Source organism: Giraffa tippelskirchi, chromosome 1, assembly GCF_054371585.1.
Source record: "Giraffa tippelskirchi isolate mGirTip1 chromosome 1, T2T-mGirTip1v1.2.pri, whole genome shotgun sequence".
Lineage (NCBI taxonomy): Eukaryota > Metazoa > Chordata > Mammalia > Artiodactyla > Giraffidae > Giraffa > Giraffa tippelskirchi.
Window position 1 is genome coordinate 34987991 of NC_137275.1, and position 24968 is coordinate 35012958.

At 35.9% G+C, this 24968-nt stretch overlaps 1 long non-coding RNA gene across 2 annotated transcripts in view; it reads left to right on the plus strand.

The window, feature by feature from the left end:
- Positions 1-989: 989 nt before the first annotated feature.
- LOC145512417 (uncharacterized) overlaps positions 990-24968 on the plus strand; it is a 287002-nt gene continuing 263023 nt past the window's right edge. Inside the window, exons 1-2 of one of the 2 annotated variants that reach the window (XR_014058519.1) lie at positions 990-2830; positions 4977-5056. This is a non-coding gene — a long non-coding RNA (uncharacterized LOC145512417). The remainder of the gene's footprint in view (positions 2831-4976; positions 5057-24968) is intronic. The other variant, XR_014058508.1, reaches the window with a different exon arrangement.

Below are 24968 nucleotides of genomic sequence, written 5' to 3' on the forward strand. Positions count from 1 at the left end.
ATAGGGAGTTATTATGTGAACCTCTTCATGGATAACAGTCTTATTGTGGTGAGGGGGCTTGTGTAACTCAATGGAGTTATGAACCATGCCATGCAGGGCCACCTGAGATGGACAAGTCACAGTGAAGAGTTCTGACAAACTGTGATCCGCTGGAAAAGGACATAACAGCCCACTCCAGTGTACTTGCCATGAGAACCCCATGACCAGTATGAAAAGGCAAAAAAAAAAAAAATGATGCCAGAAAATGAGCCCCTTACAAATAGTGCCAGTAAGAATGAAGCAGTGGGCCAAAACAGAAATGATGCTCAGCTGTGGATGTGTGTGATGGTGAAAGAAAAGTCCAATACTGTAAATAATAATATTGCATAGGAACCTGGAATATTAGGTCCATGAATCACAAGGTAAATTGGAGACAGTCAAGGAGGACATGGCAAGATTGAACATTGACGTCTTAGGAATCAGTGACCTAAAGTGAACAGAATGGTCGAATTTAATTCAGAAGACCACTATATCTACTATTGTGAGTAAGTATATCTTAGAAGAAATGTAGAAGAAATGGAATAGCTGTTATGGTCAACAAAAGAGTCCAAAAATGCAGTACTTGAGTGCAGTCTCAGAAATGACAGATGTTCGATGCATGAGACAAATGCTCAGGGCTGGGGCAATGGGATGACCCAGAGGGATGGGATGGGAAGGGAGGTGGGAGGGGGGCCAGGAAGGGGAACACATGTAAACCCATGGATGATTTATGTCAATGTATGGCAAAAACTACTACAATATGGTAAAGTAATTAGCCCCCAACTAAAATAAATAAATTTATTTAAAAAAAAAAAAGAAATGACAGAATAATCTTGATCCATTTCCAAGGAAGACCATATAACATCACAGCAGTCCCAAATCTATGCCCCAACCACTGATGCCAAAGAAGCTGAAGTTGACTGATTCTATAAAGGCCTTCTAGAACTAACACACACACAAAAGTCCTTTTCATCACAGAGGATTGGAATGCAAAAGTGGAAGTCAGGAGATACCTGGAGAAACAGGCAAGTTTGGCCTTGGAGTACAAATGAAGCAGGACAGAAGCTAACACAGTTTTGTGAAGAGAACATGTTGGTAATAGCAAGCACTCTTTTCCAACAACACAAGAGAGAACTCTTGTGAACATCACCAGATTGTCAATACTGAAATCAGATTGCTTATGTTCTTTACAGCCAAAGATGGAGAAGTCCGTACAGTCATTAAAAACTAGACCCGGAACTGACTATGGCTCAGATCATGAGCTCCTTATTGCAAAATTCAGGCTTTAATTGAAGAAAGTAGGGAAAACCAGAAGGCCCTCAGATGTGACGTAAATCAAATCCCTTATGATTTTACCATGGAGGTGACAAATAGATTCAAGGGATTAGATCGGGTAGACAAAGAGTGCCTGAAGAACTATGGACAGAAGTTGATAACATTGTACAGGAGTCAGTGACCCAAACCATCTCAAAGAAAAAGAACTGCAAAAAGGCAAGTGTTTGCCTGAAGAGGTTTACAGATAGCTGAGGAAAAAAAAGAAGTGAAAGGCAAGGCAGAAACTGAAAGACAAACGCATCTGAAAGCAGAATTCCAGAGAATAGCAAGGAGAAATAAGAAGACCTTCTTAAATGAAGAGTGCAAAGAAATGAAGAAAAACAATGGACTGGGAAAGCCTAGAGATCCCTTCTAGAAAATTGGAGATATCAAGGGAAAATTTCATGCAAGGATGGGCATGATAAAGGACAGACACTGTAGGGACCTAAGAGAAGCAGAAGAGATTAAGAAGAGGTGGCAAGAATATATAGAAAAACAGTACAAAAAAGGTCTTACTGACCCAGATAACCATGATGATGCAGTCATTCCCCTAGAACTGGATGTCCAGGAATATGAAATCAAGTAGGCCTTGGGAAGCATTACTTGGAGCAAAGCTAGTGGAGGTGAAGAAATTCCAGCTGAGATATTTCAAATCCTAAAGATGAGGCTTTTTAAGTGCTGCACTCAATATGTCACCAAATTTGGAAAACTCAGCAGTGACCTCAAGACTGAGGTCTTGTGGAAAAGGAAAAGGTCAGTTTTCATTCCAGTTATGAAGAAAAGCAATACCAAAGAATGTTCAAACTACCATACAATTGTGCTTATTTTACATGCTAGCAAGATTAGGCTCATTCCTTCAAATAGGCTTCAGCAGTATGTGAACTGAGAGCATCCAGATGTACAAACTGGGTTTTGAAAAGGTAGAGGAACCAGAGGTCAAATTGCCAACATTCATTGGCTCCTGAAGAAAGCAAAGAAGTTCAGAAAAATGTCCACTTCAAAGGTAGAGGAACCAGAGGTCAAATTGCCAACATTCATTGGCTCCTGAAGAAAGCAAAGAAGTTCAGAAAAATGTCCACTTCTCCTTCATTGACTATGGTAAAGTCTTTGACTCTGTGGATCACAACAAACTGTGGAAAATTCTTAAAGAGAGTACAAGACCACTTTACCTGTCTCCTGAGAAACCTGCATGCATGTTAGGAAGCAACAGTATAACCAGACATGGAACAATGGGTTGGTTTAAAATTGGGAAAGAAGTATGACAAAGCTGTATATTGTCACCTTGTTTATTTAACTTCTATACAGTGTACATCATGTGAAATGCTGGGCTAGATGAATCACAATCTAGAATCCAGATTGCTGGAAGAAATGTCAACCACTTCAGATATGGAGATGATACCACTCTAATGGCAGAAAGTAAAGAAAGAGCTAAAAATCCTATTGATGAGAGTGCAAGAGGAGAGTGAAAAAGCTGGCTTGAAACTCATCATTTAAGAAAGTAAGATCATGTTATCAAGTCCCATCACCTCATGGCAAATAGAAGGGGAAAAAGTTGAAGCTGTGACCAATTTTATTTTCTTGATCTCCAAAATCACTGTGGATGATCACAGCAGCCATGAAATTAAAAGACTCTTGAGTCCCTTGGACTGCAAGGAGATCAAACCTGTCAATCCTAAAGGAAATCAGTCCTGAATATTCATTGGAAGTACTGATGCTGAAGCTGAAGCTCCAATACTTTGGCTATCTGATGTGAAGATCCGACTCATTGGAAAGACCCTGATTCTGGGAAAGATTGAAGGCCAAGAAGAAGGGACAGTAGAGGATGAGACAGTTAGATAGCATCACCAACTCAATGGACATGAATGAACAAATTCTGGGAGGTAGTGGAGGACCCAGGACCCTGGCATGCTTTACAGGCCATGGAGTCACAAACAGTTGAACATGACTTAGGGACTGAACAACAACAACAATTTATGTGAACAAGGGAGGTGGTGATCTGTTTGTTCATGATCTTCGTTGTTGTTTGGTTGCTAAGTCGTGTCTGACTCTCTGAGACCCCATGAACTATAGCCCTCCAGGCTCCTCTGTCCATGGGATTTTGTAGGCAAGTACACTAGATTGGGTTGCCATTTCTTTCTTCAGGGGATCTTCCCAACCCAGGGATCAAACCTGCATCTCCTACATTGACAGGCAAATTCTTTACCCCTTAGCTAACTGGGGAGCCCTTCATGATCTTTGACCTGACAGTAACCAATGAAAGGCTCACTGAGAAGGTACTCATTTAACCTCAGACTCTTGGTTAAATGTTGCAACTCACAAATATTGCTTTTGATTATAGTCGCTTTATTGAAACCATGGCCTCAATTAAAAATTATCTCATCATTTCCTCCATTCCAGCATCTCTTGAAGCCTCTATATCTCAGAAATAATACTTGAGTTGAAATAGGAGAGTATCATTACAACTGTGGCTCTGCTTGTCATTAATATATCAGGCAAATCCTACTTAATTGCCTGGGAGGTGTGTTAACACATGTGATGTAATTTTCTAATTATATGAATATGTTCAAGTGCTTTGAAAATTGAGAAATACTGCATAAATTTGAAGTATAATTGCTATTAATTTCTCAGAGCTCTGCTTCCAGTTAACTATTCACAGGAAATTACAAATGGGTGTTTCAAATGAATATATAATAATGGATAGGACTGATTACAACATAACATAATTATAATATTTGTATAAAAAGAAGAGCTATCATAAATAAATTTTTCTTCAATGAGAGATTGTTAGAACATGTATCTGGTCTGTTGAAATATATTTTTGAACCTGTGGACTGTACCAATTATCCAACTGATAGAATGAAATAAATGGTTTAATCTTTTTCCAGTAAGGCTGATATGGCTTTTCTCCATGACTTTGTTATAAGATTGTGAAGTGAATCAAACCCTAAAGATATTGGCAGAAGCTACCATGTGATGTGTTCACTTTACTAATTAAATGAATATGACACATTCCCTTAATGACATTCCCTTCCTACAAAGAGGGTCAATAAAATAGAAATACTAAGAAACCTCTCTCCCTTATATGAATAATATTATGGGATCATTATGGGAAAAATGAGGCTAGTTTTCAATGTAAGTAGGAAAAAGAAAAGTTAACCAGGTTTCTCTGGTAGGTGTCAGGAATGTCTACTTTTTATTAATTATTAAAAGAGGATTATTGATTATCCCAAATCATTAAGCAGTATAAAGTATATTTTTCTCTAATATGACCACTAAAGTTCAAAATAATATGTTTGTTGAAATGAGTAGCGCATAGCTGTCACAACATATTCCAAGTTTCTGAAAGATATATTTCTGGAAAATTAACCCCCCAAATAGATAGAACATTACCTGGCATGACACCTCTGAAACAATCAATAATGAAGAAACAAAATATAAGTGGAAGAAATAGAACTTTCATTGGCCATCAAATAAAAATACTGAATTCACACAGCTTTATATTTTAAAAGATATTCCCTGACCAAAATTGCTAGTTGTTTCTGTTATTACATGGTTTACTGTCTTGGGTCATAGTAATTTATAAAAGATTGTACCTGCTGCTTTTGAAAATATAGCTAAAATTGATTTATTTCTCCTCTGTTTAGTCTGCAGCCTTTATTGTTGGCAGATCCTTTTTCTACAGAGAGCTTTGAATTAAATGGAGAGCACGGCTATATTTTGGAAGGTAGGATTTACAAAACAGTCTGTAGATAGAGCATTACAGGTAAATACACAGAAGAAGAAAAGTACTAGAGAAATATGGTGCATTTAATCATGTAACTTCGATGTGCAGTATTTTTCCTCCTTCCTTAACATATTATCCTTTGTTCAGCTTGCACGTTGTTCTATTCCTGTTGTTAAAATAGGGAACTAAGACAGAAAACAGAACCAATAAACATTTTCTTCTTGTAAAATATCTCAAATAAGAAAAATAATCAATTTTTTTTAAATCAACCCTTAATGCTTCTGTTTTCATTTGGCTCAAAATTCATTGCCAAATTTTATAGTTTAGTTAATCAGTATTATGTGAACAATTGTTGCTATTGTTGTATTGTATCTTATGTTGCATATATAATCTTCATGATTATATTGTAAATTTAAAGATATTTAAATGTAATAGCACCTTATTGTAATAAGCATCATTTTCTTGTCCTGCATTTAGATTATTTTCAATATTATTTTATAAGAGAATGATGAACCATCTTGCAAATATTTTTTCCTGTGGTAAATTATTTTGCTACCATAAATTCTCACCTCTTTAAATAGTAGATTTGGAGAAAATTAGCAGTTTTGTGACTTTTGAGTCATTTTGACACACTAGTTGATCAAAGGGATAAAATAGCAATTTCCATTACCTCTAGCAGTACCTGAATTGTCAACTTTCTGTAATTTTACCAATGGCAGGGGGTTATTGTGAAAAAAAGATGGTTGGTTTCAGGAAATTGGCAAGTATATACTCTTTTTGATTGTCTTTGTAAGCGAAAACACCAGTTGTCATGAATTAACTTAATATTTTCATTCCCACCTATGTTAATATTTTGTCATATTCTTTTGCAGTTTATTTATTAGATTTGTTTAAACACATCCTTTTAAAATGCAGTTATCTATGTGAGTCATACTTTAGACTATTTTAAAGACAGATTCCTGCTTTCAACTTTTATTGAGAAAATATATTTACATATATTAATACCTATTATCTCCATCACTGGAGCAAGAAATGGCAACCCACTACAGTATTCTTGAGTGGGAAATCCTGTGGACAGAGGAGCCTGGTGGACTACAGTCCATGGGGTTGCAAATAGTCAGACTTGACTTAGCTACTAAACAACAATAACAACAACAGTTAAGTTCAGTTCAGTCGCTCAGTCGTGTCCGACTCTTTGCGACCCCATGAATCGCAGCATGCCAGGCCTGCCTGTTCATCACCAACTTCCAGAGGTTACCCAAACCCATGTCCATCGAGTCGGTGCTGCCATCCAACCATCTCATCCTCTGTCATCCCCTTCTTCTCCTGGCCCCAGTCCTTCCCAGCATCAAGGTCTTTTCCAATGAGTCAACTCTTCGCATGAGGTGGCCAAAGTATTGGAGTTTCAGCTTCAACATCAGTCCTTCCAGTGAACACCCAGGACCGAACTCCTTTAGGATGGACTAGTTGGATCTCCTTGCAGTCCAAGGGACTCTCAAGAGTCTTCTCCAACACCACACTTCAAAAGCATCAATTCTTCGGCACTCAGCTTTCTTCACCGTCCAACTCTCACATCCATACATGACCACTGGAAAAACCATAGCCTTGACTAGACAGACCTTTGTTGGCAATGTAATGTCTCTACTTTTTAATATGCTATCTAGGTTGGTCATAACTTTTCTTCCAAGGAGTAAGCATCTTTTAATTTCATGGCTGCAATCACCATCTGCAGTGATTTTGGAGCCCAAAAAAATAAAGTCTGGCACTGTTTCCACTGTTTTCCCATCTATTTCCCATGAAGTGATGGGACCGGATGCCGTGATCTTAGTTTTCTGAATATTGAGCTTTAAGCCAACTTTTTCACTCTCCTCTTTCACTTTCATCAAGAGGCTCTTTAGTTCTTCTTCACTTTCTGCCATAAGGGTGGTGTCATCTGCATATCTGGGGTTATTGATATTTCTCCCGGCAATCTTGATTCCAGCTTGTGCGTCTTCTAGCCCAGCTTTTCTCATGATGTGCTCTGCATATAAGTTAAATAAGCATGGTGGCAATATACAGCCTTGACATACTCCTTTTTCTATTTGAAACCAGTCTGTTGTTCCATGTCCAGTTCTAACTGTTGCTTCCTGACCTGCATACAGGTTTCTCAAGAGGCAGGTCAGGTGGTCTGATATTCTAATCTCTTTCAGAATTTTCCACAGTTTATTGTGATCCACATAGTCAAAGGCTTTGGCATAGTCAATAAAGCAGAAATAGATGTTTTTTCTGGAACTGTCTTGCTCTTTCAATGATCCAGTGGATGTTGGCAATTTGATCTCTGGTTCCTCTGCCTTTTGTAAAACCAACTTGAATATCTGGAAGTTCACGGTTCACGTATTGCTGAAGCCTGGCTTGGAGAATTTTGAACATTACTTTACTAGCATGTCAGATGAGTGCAATTGTGCGGTAGTTTGAGCATTCTTTGGCATTGCCTTTCTTTGGGATTGGAATGAAAACTGACCTTTTCCAGTCCTATGGCCACTGATGAGTTTTCCAAATTTGCTGGCATATTGAGTACATCACTTTCACAGCATTATCTTTTAGGATTTGAGATAGCTCACCTGGAATTCCATCACCTCCACTAGCTTTGTTCGTAGTGATGCTTTCTAAGGCCCACTTGACTTCAGTTGCCATAAAGAAGGCTGAGTGCTGAAGAATTGATGGTTTTGGACTGTGGTGTTGGAGAAGACTCTTAAGAGTCCCTTGGACAGCAAGGAGATCCAACCAGTCAATCCTAAAGGAAATCAGTAGTGAATATTCATTGGAAGGACTACTACTGAAGCTGTACCTCTAATACTTTGGCCACCTGATGCAATGCACTGACTCATTGGAAGAGAGTCAGGTGCTGGGAAAGATTGAAGACAAAAGCAGAAGGGGATAGCAGAAGATGAGATGGTTAAATAACATCTCTGACTCGATGGACATGAATTTGAGCAAACTCCAGGACATAGTATAGGATATAGGAGCCTGTTGTGCTATACTCCATGTGGTCACACAGAGTTGGACATGACTTAGCATGTGAACAACAACAATGACAATATAACTATTAATCTTATGCTAATGCTCCGCTGTCCCTGGGATTCTCCAGGCAAGAATACTGGAGTGGATTGCCATTTCCTTCTCCAGTGCATGAAAGGGAAAAGTGAAAGTGAAGTCGCTCAGTCGTGTCCGACTCTTAGCAACCCCATGGACTGTAGCCTACCAGGCTCCTCCGTCCATGGGATTTTCCAGGCAAGAGTACTGGAGTGAGGTGCCATTGCCTTCTCTGAACTGATTGATTAGCCTTTCCTTAAAACTCTGATGGCCTCAAGACAGCCAGTGTTAAATTAGAAGAGAATCACATAGCCAAGTATGTAAAGAAATGTGTTAGTTCTGAGAATTATGTTAGAAAACAAATATTATTTTTTTTACTGACATATGGAACTGAATGAAATAAAAATGAATCAGAAGGCTATTAGGTTTTTGAAGCAGTTATATTATCATAGATTATGAGTATTTTATAATATGAGCCTTAAAAAAAAAAACTTACAGACCTCCAAACACATAGCAACAAGAGGAGGTCCTTGAGTTTTTTATGCACCTCAGTACCTGCCTAAGATGTTGTCAGGGAGAATAATCAATAAGGAAGACCACTTGACCATTGGAGTCAAGATTCAGGAAAACAATGAAGAAGAGAAATCCTCACAGAGATCCAACTGAACTTTAGGTTAGTGACATACTGTTGATTCTCTGAGAGATAAAATGGTGCAGTAGGTAATTCACTAACCTAACAAATTACATGACAGCAACTATGAAAACAAGCAGATGAAAGCAGATTTTCTAAGTATAAAAATTTCCAAGAACAGTCAGATCATACTTGCGTATTTTCTCCTATAAACTATGGTCAAAAGAGAGAAGACATATCAAAAGACAGCTTACATTCAATTTGGGACTTTGTTGACAGGAACAAAATAGTTAGAAGTTAAAAATGAAGAGTTTAAAACTTTGTGTAAGAAACATAAAGGCAACTCAGTAAGAGGTAGAGGTTGATTTATGCCATTATTCCAAATTGTTTACTTTCATCTGATTAACAGAAGTTCTCAAATTTTATCTTTGAAGAAGGCTAAGAAGCCTAACATGGGCTTTTCTGGGACATAGAAGGCATATCCCATAGTATTTTATAATTTTTATATATGCTCTCTTGTTTTTTTATATCTATTCTAATTTTTCCAAACAACACCAAAGGTTGGCAGTTGGTGAGAATGCAGGTCTAGGTTGCATCATATGCTAGGATGTGGAAATTACATTTTCATCATATAATTAATTGTTTGTATGCTGAAGATTCTTTGATTTTGAATTGTGTTTGACATGAAGTGTATATGGGGATACTTTAATTTGACTTTGAATCTTCAAATAGTGACATTTAAGGGACTTGATATTGGATTAATTCACATATAGAAAGTACTACAGAGGAGATAGCATTTTCTGAATATTGCTTCTGCTGAAGGGACCTACTTACCTAGCATGCATGCAATGCCACTTCAGTCGTGTACAACTCTTTGCGACCCCATGGACTATAGCCTGCCAGGCTCTTCTGTCCATGGGATTCTCCAGGCAAGAATACTGGAGTGGGTTGTCGTGCCCTTCTCCACGGTCTTCTCCAATTTCCTGCTTGTTAAAACTTTGAATTGTAGAACAGAGGAGAAAATATTTTGGATGTTAATGTCTGCTGTGTTTGGAAGATGTCCTTAATGAGCTATAAATATCCATCCCTTTAGCCTTTACTCAAAATAGAGTTTTGCACTTAAACTTGATTCATGTTTACATCATTAACATGTGTCATTTGAGATACTTAATACTTCTATTTACTTTCATAATATAAAAATCTCTAGTTAGCTGTATTGTACAGTGTACTTAGAAATGAGATGGAGAATATACTAAGCAGTGAATGTCCAACAAAATTTAGTGTGACCTGGGAATTACCTTAATTATTGTGGAAGGTATGGGGAGAGGTAGCTAATAGTTGAGGGCAAAAAATAAACTAACTTAAGAAGTACAGTTTTCGTTACTGAGCATGGAACTGTTTGAATATGAAAAGTACATTTCAGAGGATATATCTTTATATAAATGCATGTACAATATTTGATATCACTTAGTAATACAGTATATGTAGCAAAACTATAATAGCGCTTCCCTAGTACCTCAAACAGTGAAGCATCCGCCTACAATGCAGGAGACCCAGGTTCGATACGGGGTCGGGAAGATCCCCTGGAAAAGGGAACAGCAACCCACTCCAGCATTCTTGCCTGGAGAATTCCATGGACAGAGGAGCCTGGTGGCTACAGCCCATGGGTTCACATAGAGTTGGACATGACTAAGTGACTAACACACACACACAAAGCTATAATTAGGATGTAACTATTATATATGCCTCTCAAGATACTGGTTTTCTCTGAAAACAAAACAGTTGGACGAAATCAGGAAATTGTATGTATTTAAGGAACACAATTCTCTGTATAAAGTTTTCTTTTTCTTTTATTCTTTCCTGCATTTTATACTTTGGAGGCAGCCAGCATTCTAATATATGCTGTACGAAGCTTATTTTCCTGAATGGCATTTTAAGAGTCTTAATCTTTAATTCACAATATATATCTAAATCATTCTTATTTTACATTGATTTTCTTAGGTCAGCATGCATACTAAACATTTATAACTCAGATGTGTTCTTCACTTAGTGTATTTGAAACTTTTTCTATTCTTTCTTTTTTTTTAATCTTTTAATCAGAAATACATTATTACTATATTGTCTCTGCTGTCTTGTTCCTCTAGTTATTTCATTTTAAATCTCTTTTTTTTTTTTTTACTATGTAGTGTTTGTTTATTTTTGGTCTTTTCATCTGCATTCTGTGTTTCAAGTTTTTTCTTCACAACAGATAACAATTCTCTGCAATGTTAATTTTATTATTCTTATTATTTTTCACCTTCTGTTGCTTATTCTAATGTCTGCTTTTCCTTATATCCTCTGGATTTTTCCCCTGTTGCCTCAAAATTAAAAAAAAACAGAAAGAAACACTTCTTTTAAATAAAAGACTGCTGCTTTAGAATTTGTCTCTTGCTTTACAAAGTCTGATTTATCCTAACTTTATTGTAGTTTGCAATTATCAGGTGGTTATTTCCATTTTGCTTATGCTTGGACAGTGCTATGAGTTCATTTCTGTTCTCCAGCTTTAATATATTCAAGTGTTAACTACCAGTTTGCCATAATGTGACCTTATTTGGAAGTAGTGTATTTGTAGATGATTGGCTTAAGTTGAGGTCATTAGGATGGACTCTAGTCCAACATGACCTACTCAGACACCTATTTTTGCAGGCACCTAACTTACAATGGTATTGATTTCCTTCTCCCTTATATTGGAAGAGATTAGTTAGAATTTTCAAAATTCAATACCATTGTAAATTAGGTGCCTGCGAAATAAGCATCTGAGTAGGTCTGTTTCTGTGCTCTGCTTCAGGATCTTCTATTTATTTCTTGTTGTTCTTGATTCAATTTTTTTTTCTTTTTTTGTGGAAGTGGGGAGGCAGTTGGAGGATGCAAGTATGATATTAAGAACAAAACAATTACATGAACAAATTGTACTCATTATCTTAACAATAACTCTCATTTAAGCTTCTTCAGACTTGAAACTTGAAGGACTATTTAACATAATTTAACATTGTGTGTTTATTAATTCCATAGCCCATTATGAAAACGAAGACAGTCAGAACTATGAGCAATCCCAGAAGTAGATTTTCTTCTCTCCAGTGCTTTATTGTTTCTTTTGAGCTGGGATGCACAGTTCATTAGAATTTGCATCTAGTCTGGCTTCCATTTACCATTTGTGCCTCTCCCTTGCGTATATTTAAATGATATTTCAAGACACATTATGTTATGAGCAAGCTATTTCCTCACCTTTACCCCTGCTGCCCCAACACACACACATACCATACCTTGACACAGACTGCAATCAGTATAATCTGCAGCTCCAACGTAAACTATGTTGCTGATTTACATCAACATGTACACTTGGCTATTTTTACCATCGCTTATACTTTTCCATGTGTTCTGTCTCTTTATATTAAAAGTTGTCCATAGAGTTTCCAAAGTTATTTTCTATGAAAATAATGGAGCAATATTTTTGTAAAAGTAAATGATAAGTTAACCCTGAAACTAATTTGTAAATTTTTGTCGTATCTGAACTATATGAAAGAGAAACAGCCAGAGTTTCTCTAAAATGAGTGGCACCCTTTCTTAGCTGTCAGTCTTACTGGAGGTCTTGTGCTGTTTTGTTTTGCTTTGTTTTGTATATTCTTGACCATTTCTTTATGTGTATGAAAATTCAATGAGAGTTCTGAGCACATATTATTTCACCCTGTCACTTTGCCTTGCATTTTTAGAAGTATGTTCACTTCAGAACATTTTCCAAATTTTCCTCTTAAGATTGATAAATAAGAACTTTTCTTGTTAATTATTGATACATTAGGCTGTTATTATTTGGTAGCAACCAACTTCACTTCAAATAATCTGTTATTTTACCTTTCCAAATACATGGATTTTAAAATATTATGTTTACTCTGATCATTTCTTTTGTGTTCTCCTGTGCATTTTGGCTTCACCAGTGTACGATCGCATTGTCCTCATGAGTGTATGTATATATGTATATGCATCACATTATCCACAGTGATCCAGATGTACTGTGTAAACTAGAATCTAAAAGACTAAAGACAAAGTGTTTGGTGCCAGGACTCATTGCCTATGAAAAGTGATGAACATGTGATAGAATATGATACACACTGATTACAGTAAGAAATACAAACCCAATAGTGAAGCAAAGAGAAACAGATGAAGGTTTTCTGCTGAGAATGTGAAAGTATGTTGAGGAGTGTTCAGAGAAAGATATTAAATCGTAAAGACTGAGTGACACTTCAGTGGGAATGGCTTTCCAATCATGCCTAAGAAATCACTATTCAGGCTTCCATATCACTTACTGCAAGTTTTGTAAAAATAAATAGAGCAGTAGTTATTTGTAGAACTACTGTGGGTTTTTTTCTCCCCTTTATTATTCTTAGGGCATTTCTTTGCACTTTGGGTCAAATTGGTATACCTAGAGCTTAACGTTTGACATAGCAAATGGGAAGTTTATATTAAGTGTTTCTTATTAAACTAAAAAAACTAATGACACTAGACATTGGTTTGATTCTTTTTAATAGTCTAGAAATATATTTTCTCACAATATGCTAATTATTATGAAATTGTATTTGAATATCTTGGTAAGTCAGAACCAACTGTTACAATTCAGAGAGGGAAGCAAAAAGATTCTTGAGTATCATTTTACATATTAAAGTAAAATTCAGTTTTGTGTTTTGTTTCATTTTTATTATTTTATTTTAAAAATGGATGAATAACGCCCAGTATATTTGTAAAGGAAGAACCAAAGCCCTGGACTTAACAGTAAAAATAGTTCATGATTACTAATAGTTTATGAAACATTGGTGATTTACAAGATACTTCTAAACTAATTCTAAGTGATTTACAAGTGATTACCACAAATCCCTGTGAGTTAAACCTTTCAGTTAACATTCACATTCTGAATAACCTTATTTTGCAGATTAAAAGCTCATACACTGAAAATTAAGATAATGTGCTGTCAGACCGTAAGTGCCTAAACTGCAGCTTGAAACAGCTCATTGGAGTAAAAAAGTCTATGTTCTTAATAAAGACATTATACAGACTCAATAAAGCAATTATGCAAAAATCTCTTATTAAAATTCCATGCATTAATATTTTAAAAAGAAGCCCTAATCCAAAGCACAGAATTTAGAAACTAAAATATACACTTAAATTTATGATACTTAAGGAAACTTCGAATTACTGCTTCAGTAAGGTAAGTTTCTAAATCTGTCCTTATAAAAAATGGATCATGCTTACAGTATATTTCTTTCAGAGTTGTTACGGAGCTTGTACAACTTAAGGAGAACATTACATTTATAAAACTTAACTGAGAAAACTCTTTCAAGTAAAATCAATATTTTGACAATCCTTAGAGATATTTAATAATTTTCAATTGAAAAAAATGCCCAAGTTTTGTTTGCTTGCTTTTTTTTAAATCTCCAGATAAATTTGATCTTACTCTTAGGGTGAAAATGTCATCATGTTGTAATATTCATGGAGATCAATAAGCTAGCATTTAAAACTAAGGTGGCAAATAATACTTTGAGTAAGAGTAGTAATAACATACACAGCAAGGGTTAAATATACATTGATAATAGAGTGGCAGCATAACAAAAAGGAGAGAACAGAGAATGTTAGACTTTATTTTTGTTAATCCTCCTAGGTTTCTGGCCTTCACAGGTAGCTTAGTGGTAAATAATCTGCCTGCCAGTGCAGGAGACACTGGAGACACAGGTTCAATCCCTGAGTTTGGAAGATCCCCTGGAGCAACCCAGTCCAGTATTCTTGCCTTGGAGAATCCCATGAACAAAGGAGCCTGGTGGGCTGCAGTTTATGTCATCGCAAAGAGTCGGACACGACTGAGCACCCATGTGCTAGGCTTCTAAAAATATTTCTAAAGCAAAAAAGCTAACTTCAAAGAGCCATTCTATGACCATATGTTATTTTTACTCTTCCTATTTATTATCAAATTTCTATTTTATTGTTTAGACCAACATCATCAAATCTTCTTATGGCCCAAAATAAACTTCATTCTTGAAACTTAGAGATATCACCCACAGTGGTAATACAAAATAAATACATAAACTCATTGTCCCAAACATAGTGCTGTGAGAAGTATATAGATCTTTCAGTTTCAATAACTGGATGACCTTTGCTCATCTATCAATTTATATTCTGATAAATATAATGTTTTTTTCTCTGTGATTACACCTATAATGGAGAATACCATTTAAAGATAAAAAACTCAGGAATAAGGGTGTTTCCTATTGTAAATTTAAATCATGATTGAGTTTTCTTAAGGAAGGACCATGATCCTTTGGTAAAATTTCTTCATTTATTACTTCCAGTCCATTAATTAATATATTTATAAATTGTTGTCATGGGTATATTCAGATAAGAAATGCAAAATATATGTATTTCTGTGTTTGTACATTTGATTTTACATTTAAAAGGGTCTTGTAATAGGGCTAGGATATGTTGAATATTAGTAATTTTATTGGAAATTATATGCAAAAAAATCAAATTTTGTATCTGAAAAAGAAATAAGTTCTCCTTTTTCCTTCTTAAATATCTAAAGCTGAAATCTCAATTTCATCAATTTTTCTTCTTACGTTCCTCATCAATCCTATAGAAGTTGACTTCTATCTTCACTTTCTTACTGTAATACTTTTTATAAAAGTCATATATTAAATAATTTATTAGCTGTTGTTGTTTAGTCTCTAAGTCATGTCCAACTCTTTTGCGACCCCATGGACTGTAGCCCACCAGGCTCCATTCTACATGGGATTTCTCAGGTAAAAACACTGGAATGGGTTGCCATTTCCTTCTGCAGGAGGTCTTTTTGACCCAGTGATTGAATCCATGTCTACTAATTCTCCTGCTGGCAGCCAGATTCTTTACAATTGAGTCACCTCTGCCAACACAAATAGACTAACTGGAACTGAAAAATAAAATGCATATACAGTATACCACCCCATGCAAATTGACAAATAATAGTAATAGCAGATTTTAATGACACAATAGATAGCTTTCCACTACTGATGCTTGCAGCCCACTGTACCTAACAACTGCAAGGTATACTTTTTTTTTAATTGAATACATAAGAAATATTTATGATAAATGACCTAAATTTTATAATGTTAAGTCTCATCAAGTAAAAAAAAAATTTATGCATCTTAATTCTCAATACTCAGAGTGAGAGTAGAGTAATAGTGTTGACAACATGTTCAAAACTAACTGAGAATGATACTCTTACGAGTATAAAATTATGGTACATAGCAAAAGGAATACCTAAAAGAAAGTTTCTCTCTACATATTTATGGTAGAAACTGATATTCTATCCACATAATGAATTAATTGTTTTATATTAAATAGAAAATGAGATAGTATTTGTATACATTTCATCAAGCTTAGAAGAAGAGATTGCTAGCGTTATTATTTGTAACCAAATCATGTCTGTAATTATCACATATTCAGATAAACTTAGAGCAATATTCTCTTTAATGTTATTGTCAAATACATTTATGGGCTCTAATATTTTGTCATACAGTACATCTGATTTGCCATGTAGTAAAATTTGCTGTTTTATCCAGCAAAGCAGGCAGACACCTGCATAGTCTTAGATATGAAAATCACAAATGTATTAAGAAAATGATTGTGATGTTATAACTATTATTTTTAAAGGTATGAGTTGCTCAAATCCTAACAATATCCCCCTCAACTGAAATTGTTTGGGTTAGTGATGTTCCAGGTATATTTGAAACTTGTACATAAGCTAATATCTGCTAGTGTTTGTGATGATACAGAGAAAATAGAGGACAACACGATGAACAAGGGATAGAGGTGGACAAACTTGTAATGAAAATTGATGACAGAATATCTTTATAGTAGTTTGGGAGTGTGCACTTGGTGATTAGAATACTCAGTGTTGCTACTGAAAATGAAATACCTTCAGGATCCCCCAAGGCAGCACATTTTGTGAAATGTCACTCTGGCATTAACTCTCTTAGATTTATAAGTTCTGAAAAGGTCTCTGCCCTGTGTAAGGATAATAACATACTCTGCCACCAATACACATGAGAATTAAGATAGTTTCAAACAATGATTATAAACAGAAACATTGCTTGCTTTTAATCAACAATGCTACTATTTTTCATACATTAAATACATGTTACTTTAAATACACTGTAATTTTTGATAGTTTTAATTTTTTTAAGCTGTAAAGAATGATATTCTAGCAAACTATAAACCAATGTTACTAAGCATATGAAATAATTATAGCTTATAAAAATATGGACTCGGAGGAGAGAGGGTCCTACTTTTCAACAGTCATTTTATGTTTTTCAGTGACAAATTCTTTCTGACTCTGGCCTTTAACACTCCCATGTTGTACATTTGCATGGCTTAAAACTGTGTGGATAAATACATATGATAAATTCAACACTCTCAATCACAACAAACTGGAAAATTCTTAAAGAGATGAGACTACCAGACCACCATACATGCCTCCTGAGAAATCTGTAGGCAGGTCAAGAAGCAACAGTTAGAACTGGACATGGAACAACAGACTGGTTCCAAATGGGGAAAGGGATACGTCAAGGCTGTATATTGTCACCCTGCTTATTTAACTTATATGCAGAGTACATCATGAGAAACACTGGGCTGGAGGAAGCACAAGCTGGAATCAAGATTGCCAGGAGAAATATCAGTAAACTCAGATATGCAGATGACACCACCCTTATGACAGAAAGTGAAGAAGAACTAAAGAGCCTCTTGATGAAAGTGAAAGAGGAGAGTGAAAAAGTTGGCTTAAAACTCAACATTCAGAAAACTTAAGATCATGGCACCCAGTCCCATCACTTTATGGCAAATAGATGGGGAAACAGTGGAGACAGTGAGAGACTTTATTTTGGGGCGCTCCAAAATCACTACAGATGGTGACTGCAGCCGTGAAATTAAGACATTTGCTCCTTGGAAGAAAAGCTGTGACCAACCTAGACAGCATATTAAAAAGCAGAGACATTACTTTGCCAACAAAGGTCCATCTAGTCAAAGCTATGGTTTTTTCCAGTAGTCATGTATGGATGTGTGAGTTGGACTATAAAGAAATCTGAGCACTGAAGAATTGATGCTTTTGAACTGTAGAAGACTCTTGAGAGTCCCTTGGACTGCAAGGAGATCCAACCAGTCCATCCTAAAGGAAATCAGTCCTGAATATTCTTTGGAAGGACTGATGTTGAAGCTGAAACTCCAATACGTTGGCCACCTGATGCGAACAACTGACTCATTTGAAAATACCCTGATGCTAGGAAAGGTTGAAGGCAGGAGGAGAAGGGGACTTCAGAGTATGAGGTGTTTGGACGGCATCACCGACTCAATAGACATGAGTTTGATCAAGCTCTGGGAATTGGTAATGGACAGGGAAGCCTGGTGTGCTGCAGTCTATGGGGTCGCAAAGAGTTGGACATGACTGAGCGACTGAACTGAATCAAATCCATGTCTCTTTGAGCATAAAACGATTTATAACCAAAAAGGTACCTATGGCAGTTTGTAATACGGAAAAATCCAAACTGATTTCATTAAACCAGTTTTCCAGTTTGAGATATGAAAAATTAGAATTTCTGTGTTATAAATCATGATTTAGAGCCTTATTTGGTAATGAATAATAGTAAACTGGGCCTTCCCTGGACGTTCAGCAGTAAAGAACTCACCTGCCTATGCACAAGACATGGGTTCAGTCTCTGGGTTGGAAAGATCCCCTGGAGAAACAAATGGCAATTCGCTCAGTTATTCTTGCCTGGGAAATCCCATGGATAGAGGAGCCTGGCAGGCTACAGTCCATGGTCTCGCAAAGGGTCAGACATGACTTAGCTACTAAATAAAAACAGTAGTAGCAAACTGATGAAATTAATTACTCTCTCCAAATGAAAAGAATAATGCAAGGAAGTATTTGTATACAAAGTATAAGGATTTTTTTCAGAATTCCTGAAGCATATGCACAAATCCTAAGTAACCAAATTAAAAAGAATTTCTTCATGGATTCTGCAATTTTTATATAATTATTAAAGCACATATATTTTAGTTTTTTTGTGAATATATATAAATATCTATAAATATTTTCATGGGTGTCATTATATTACATATTGATGACTTAAATATTTCATGACAAGATATAATTAATATTTCAGAACAAAAAAATATTCTTAAGGAAATATTTAAAGTGATTTTATTATTTAAAATGTTGTGATGTTTTAAAATTGCTATTGACTTTTGTAAATTCTCCCACATAGGTACGGAATCATGAATATTTAATTTATACAATAAATTCTAATTTTAGTTTTCTTCTAAAAACTAAAGATGAATTCCACATCGTTAATGTCATTTAACACTTTTACATAAAATGACAATATTATTTTAAATAACACCAAAATTTTGCATTATTTTAACCAAACATAAATTTCAAAATTTCAAAGAGGAAAAAACACATAATATTAGATGTTAAGATTTATGTTATTGTAGGAATTTTTGATTACCGTGTAGAAAATCATGTAAAATATAACTTCATTTTGAATATGTCCTTTTCAAAATCTTAAAATGCACCATAAAGAATGCTTGTTAATTTTCAAATTATCTTTTACTAAAAGGAACTGTCTATCAGATCTAGTCCCTTAAATCTATTTCTCACTTCCACTGTATAGTCATAAGGGATTTGATTTAGGTCATACCTGAATGGTCTAGTGGTTTTCTCTACTTTCTTCAATTTTAGTCTGAATTTGGCAATAAGGAGTTCATGATCTGAGCCACAGTCAGCTCCCGGTATTGCTTTTGCTGACTGTATAGAGCTTCTCCATCTTTGGCTGCAAAGAATATAATCAATCTGATTTCAGTATCGACCATCTGGTGATGTCCATGTGTAGAGTCTTCTCTTGTGTTGTTGGAAGAGGGTGTTTGCTATGACTAGTGCGTTCTCTTGGCAGAACTCTATTAGCCTTTGCCCTGTTTCATTCTGTAGTCCAAGGCCAAATTTGCCTGTTATGCCAGGTGTTTCTTGACTTCCTACTTTTGCATTCCAGTCCCCTCTAATGAAAAGGACATCTTTTTTAGGTGTTACTTCTAGAAGTTCTTGAAGGTCTTCATAGAACTGTTTAACTTCAGCTTCTTCAGCATTACTGGTCGGGGCATAGACTTGGATTACTGTGGTATTCAATGGTTTGTCTTGGAAACGAACAGAGGTCATTCTGTCATTTTGAGATTGCATCCAAGTTATGCATTTCGGACTTTTAGGTTGACTATGATGGTTACTCCATTTCTTCTAAGGGATTCCTGCACACAGTAGTAGATATGAAGGTCATCTGAGTTAAATTCACCCATTCCAGTCAATCTTAGTTTGCTGATTCCTAGAATGTTGATGTTCATTCTTGTCATCTCCTGTTTGACCACTTCCAATTTGCCTTGATTCATGGACCTAACATTCCAGGTTCCTATGCAATATTGCTCTTTACAGCATTGGACCTTGCTTCTATCACCAGTCCCATCCACAACTGGGTGTTGCTTTTGCTTTGGCTCCATCCCTTCATTCTTTCTGGAGTTATTTCTCCACTTATCTCCAGTAGCATATTGGGCACCTACAGACCTGGGGAGTTCATCTTTCAGTGTCCTATGTTTTTCCTTTTTATACTGTTCATGGTGTTCTCAAGACAAGAATACTGAACTGGTTTGCCATTCCCTTCTCCAGTGGACCACATTCTGTGAGACCTCTTCACCATGAATCGTCCATCTTGGGTGGTCCCACACGGCATGGCTTAGTTTCATTGGGTTAGACAAGGCTGTGGTCCATGTGATCAGATTGGCTAGCTGTCTGTGATTGTCTGCTTTATCGACTATGCCAAAACCTTTGACTGTGTGGATCACAATAAACTGTGGAAAATTTTGAACGAGGTGGGAATACCAGACCACCTGACCTGCCTCTTGAGAAACCTGTATGCAGGTCAGGAAGCAACAGTTAGAACTGAACATGGAACAACAGGCTGGTTCCACATAGGGAAAGGAGTATGTCAAGGCTGTATATTGTCACCCTGCTTATTTAACTTAAATTCAGAGTACATCATGAGAAACGCTGGGCTGGAGGAAGCACAAGCTGGAATCAAGATTGCTGGGAAAAATATCAGTAACCTCAGATATGACACCACCCTTATGGCAGAAAGGGAAGAAGAACTAAAGAGCCTCTTGATGAAAGTGAAAGAGGAGAGTGAAAAAGTTGGCCTAAAGCTCAACATTCAGAAAACTAAGATCATGGTATCTGGTCCCATCACTTCATGGCAAGTAGGTGGGGAAACAGTGTCTGACTTTATTTTTCTGACCTCAAAAATCACTGCTGATGGTGATTGCAGCCATGAAATTAAAAGACGCTTACTCCTTGGAAGGAAAGTTATGACCAACCTAGACAGCATGTTGAAAAGCAGAGACATTACTTTGTCAACAAAGGTCCATCTATAGTGAGATGGTTGGATGGCATCACCAACTCAATGGACATGGGTTTGGGTGGACTCTGGGAGTTGGTGATGGACAGGGAGTCCTGGAGTGCTGCGGTTCATGGGGTTGCAAAGAGTCGGACACGACTGAGCGACTGAACTGAACTGAAAAGGAGCTGTTAGTTGTACAACTTTGTTATTCACTTGTCTCTGTGGGGCATAAATGGCACTGATGCCCTTGCATTGAGAACCTACATGCCGTGGGGTTAGTTGGACCCAGGTTTGCAGGAGCCAAGTGGCTGCACTAAATTGTGCATGGTTACTGAAATGCATGGCAGAGCAAATCAGTAATCAGAATATTCTGACTTGCAAAGATTTGTGGTGGTGTCCAGTTGGTCATAGTATTTCTAAAAGTGAAATAGGTGCCCTGTCTCCTAAATTTTTACTTCATCTGTGTAAGCAGAAGAGTTGTAGATCAAATGAACAGAAGTCTAATTTAAATCATAAAAAGACTCATAGCCCATCAATGAATTCCAAGTATTGAGCCAGTTCACAGACATATAACATCTTGAATGAAGGAAAATATATATCCTTACAGAAAGGACTCCACTATTATGCCAAAATTTATATTTGTAGTCTTTCTTCCAGCTTTCCCCTAAAGAACCTACAGACTTTTACAGAATTATGCATTGGGGAAAGTAAGATGACAAGACTTTTCAGGCATAATGTGCATTTGTTTGGCCTGACACTAATTCCAGACATCTCAAAATGTCATTCTAGCTTCAGTAGTCACAGTAAGAGCTTATGGAGATCAGCTGATTAATAGAATTTTAACTCAGGTCAGATAAGTTCATGGATCCATAAACATATCCTACAGTTATTTTCTAAGTTCTGAAATTCATAATCGGAATAGACAAACTGTTTTGGCTGTGTGATTAAGTCTTATTACCAAGGAAAAATTGGCCAGCTATTATACAGTGCATTGTAGGTGCACAAGAATATAACTGTAATGCAAGAGATTAATTTCTGTCATAGTCTATGATTAAAATTAATGGGAAACTATGGCAACCCAATTCTGGCAGGGCTGCTACTAGTATAGATCCATTAGGAATGAAAGTTTTGATCACATCACCCAGGTAAATACCATGACCATATGGTGTTCTATTTTTATATATTTGAGGAACCTCCATACTATTTTCCATAGCAGCTGCACTACTTTGCATTCCAATCAAGAGTGTACAGGGTTATGATTTGTCTGCATCATTCCCAACACTTATCTTTAAAAAATAGCCATTCTAACAGGTGTGGAGTGATATCTCAATGTGGTTTTGAAGTGCATATCTCTGATGATTAGTGATGCTGAGCCCCTTTTCACAAACCTGTTGGCTGTTTGCATGGCTTCTTTGAAGAAATGCTTATTTAAGTCTTTTGCTTATTTGTTTTTAATTGGCTTACTTCTTTTTGACATTGAGTTGTAGGAATTCCTTACATTTTGGATATTAACTTAGATTTATAGTTGTAAATTTTTTTTTTTCTGATTCCATTGGTCGACTTTATATTTTGCTGATTATTTCCTTTGCTGTATAAAACCTTTCTAGCTTGATGTATTCCCACTGGTCTGTTCTGCTGCTTGTGCTTTTTAAAAAATCAGTGCCAAGACCAATGTCAAGAAGCTTTTGTCCTAGGTTTACTTTTGAGTGTTTTTCGGAGTAAGGTCTTACATTCAAGTCTTTGGTCTATTTTGTGTTGATTGTTTGCGTATAGTGTAAGATAAGTTCAGTTTTATTCTTTTTCCTTGAATATGCAGTTTTCCCACCATTTGTTGAAGGGACTCTCCTTTCCTAATTACATATTTTTGGAACCCTTGTGAAAGATCATTTGACTATATGTGTGTTGGCTTATTTATGGACTCTCTATTTTGCTCCATTGCTGTATGTCTCAGCTCATATAATATAATCCATCAATCCTACTTCTGGGTATATATCCAGAAGAATTGAAATCATATTCAAAGAGATATCTGCACTTCCATGTTTGTTGCAACATTATTTCACAAGAAACAATCAGAATGTTCAAAGAGTAATGGATGAATAAAGAAAATGTGGTGTGTATATATACATATAGAAAGGAAATATTACTCAGCCATTAAAAGGATACATTACCATATAAAACAGCTTATATGAACCTGGAAGACATTTCACTAAGTGAAATAAGCCAGTGACAGATGTACAAATACTGTGTGATTCCACTAACATGAGATATGTAAAATAGTAAAATTTCTAGAAGCAGAGAAGAGAATGTTGGTTGTCAGGGGCTGGGAGAGAGCAAAATGTGGAATTATTTTTCAATGAGTGTAAATTTTCCATTATGCAATATTACTAAATTCTAGATATCTGCTACAAAACATAATCCTGCTACACAACATAAATCTGTTTTTACAAAAAAATTTAAGCATGTAGATTTCATGTTAATGCTCTTACCACAATAAAAAATAGTATAGTAGCAGAAAGCACTAAAAAATTTATGATTGATCACTAAACACAAAGGGAATATGAAATGGGCAATGAAAGAAGGTGGTTTTAAATACCTCTTCCAGTTGGGTGACTAATTGCAGAAATAAGAACTGCAGTTACTCTTAGTATTTCTTTTTTTATTTTTGATAAATATGTTTGTGTGTGTAGGTATATGAAATCATATTTGTTTTCTTCTCTTTCTTATCGCTTTACTTGTAATAAATATTAACTTTAAGGTAGTTAAGCTACAGGGTCACAAGGAGAAGAGTGACATCACCCAAGGGCTTTCCATCCTCTTCTGGAGAAAGGATTGAGTTGTATGCAGGAAAGTTGTATCGTGCTAGTCAGTAATATGACTTTGTTATTGTCGTTATTTAGAGATCAATTATTGTTTAAAGAGGAGTGAATTGTTACCAAATTGATATCAGGTGGAATGCAGTGGTTAATATTATATGTCCACTTGGCTAGAATAAGATCCCCAGTTGATTAGTCTAACATCAGTGTAGATGTTACTGCAAAAGTATTTTTAAGTGTGATTAATGTTTGAATCAGTAAAATTTGAGTCAAGCAGATTACCCTTTATAGTGTGGATGGACCTCATCTAATCAGTTAAAGGCCTTTAAAGAACAAGAAAGAGATTACCCAAAATAGGAGGAATTCTCCTTAAGACTACAGTATAGAATTCATGCCTGAGTTTTCAACATGCTTCTCTGTGGAATTCAGATTCAGTCAAATGTTACCATGATTTCTACCATGCTGGGCTGCTCTACAGATTTCAAACTTGCCTAATCCATGGTCATATGAACCAGTTACTTAAAATAAATCTCTTTGCTTCTCATATACACATATTTAATATTATTGTTTCCGTTTCTCTGGAAAGCTCTAATAGTTACAGTCACTGGCTGACTCAATGAAAATAAGAGTTAAGTTTGAAATTTGGTCAAGAATTTTAACTACAGAGATAAGGTTCCTTACATATTGATTGGACAACATTTTTGTACTGGACTGCCTTTGGAAATTAATGTTTTAGGAGCTGAAAGAGCTTGCTGAACCTAATGTAGAAGTTTGAAAAAGTAGTATTTAAATCTTATCTTTGTACAATACCTACCAATAGAAAAGGAGAAGGGAAATAAAACCTTGGTTTTGTTTTTGTTTCTGTTCATTATTTTTCTCCCTTGTGTTACCACTCTGTGGACATTCTTAAA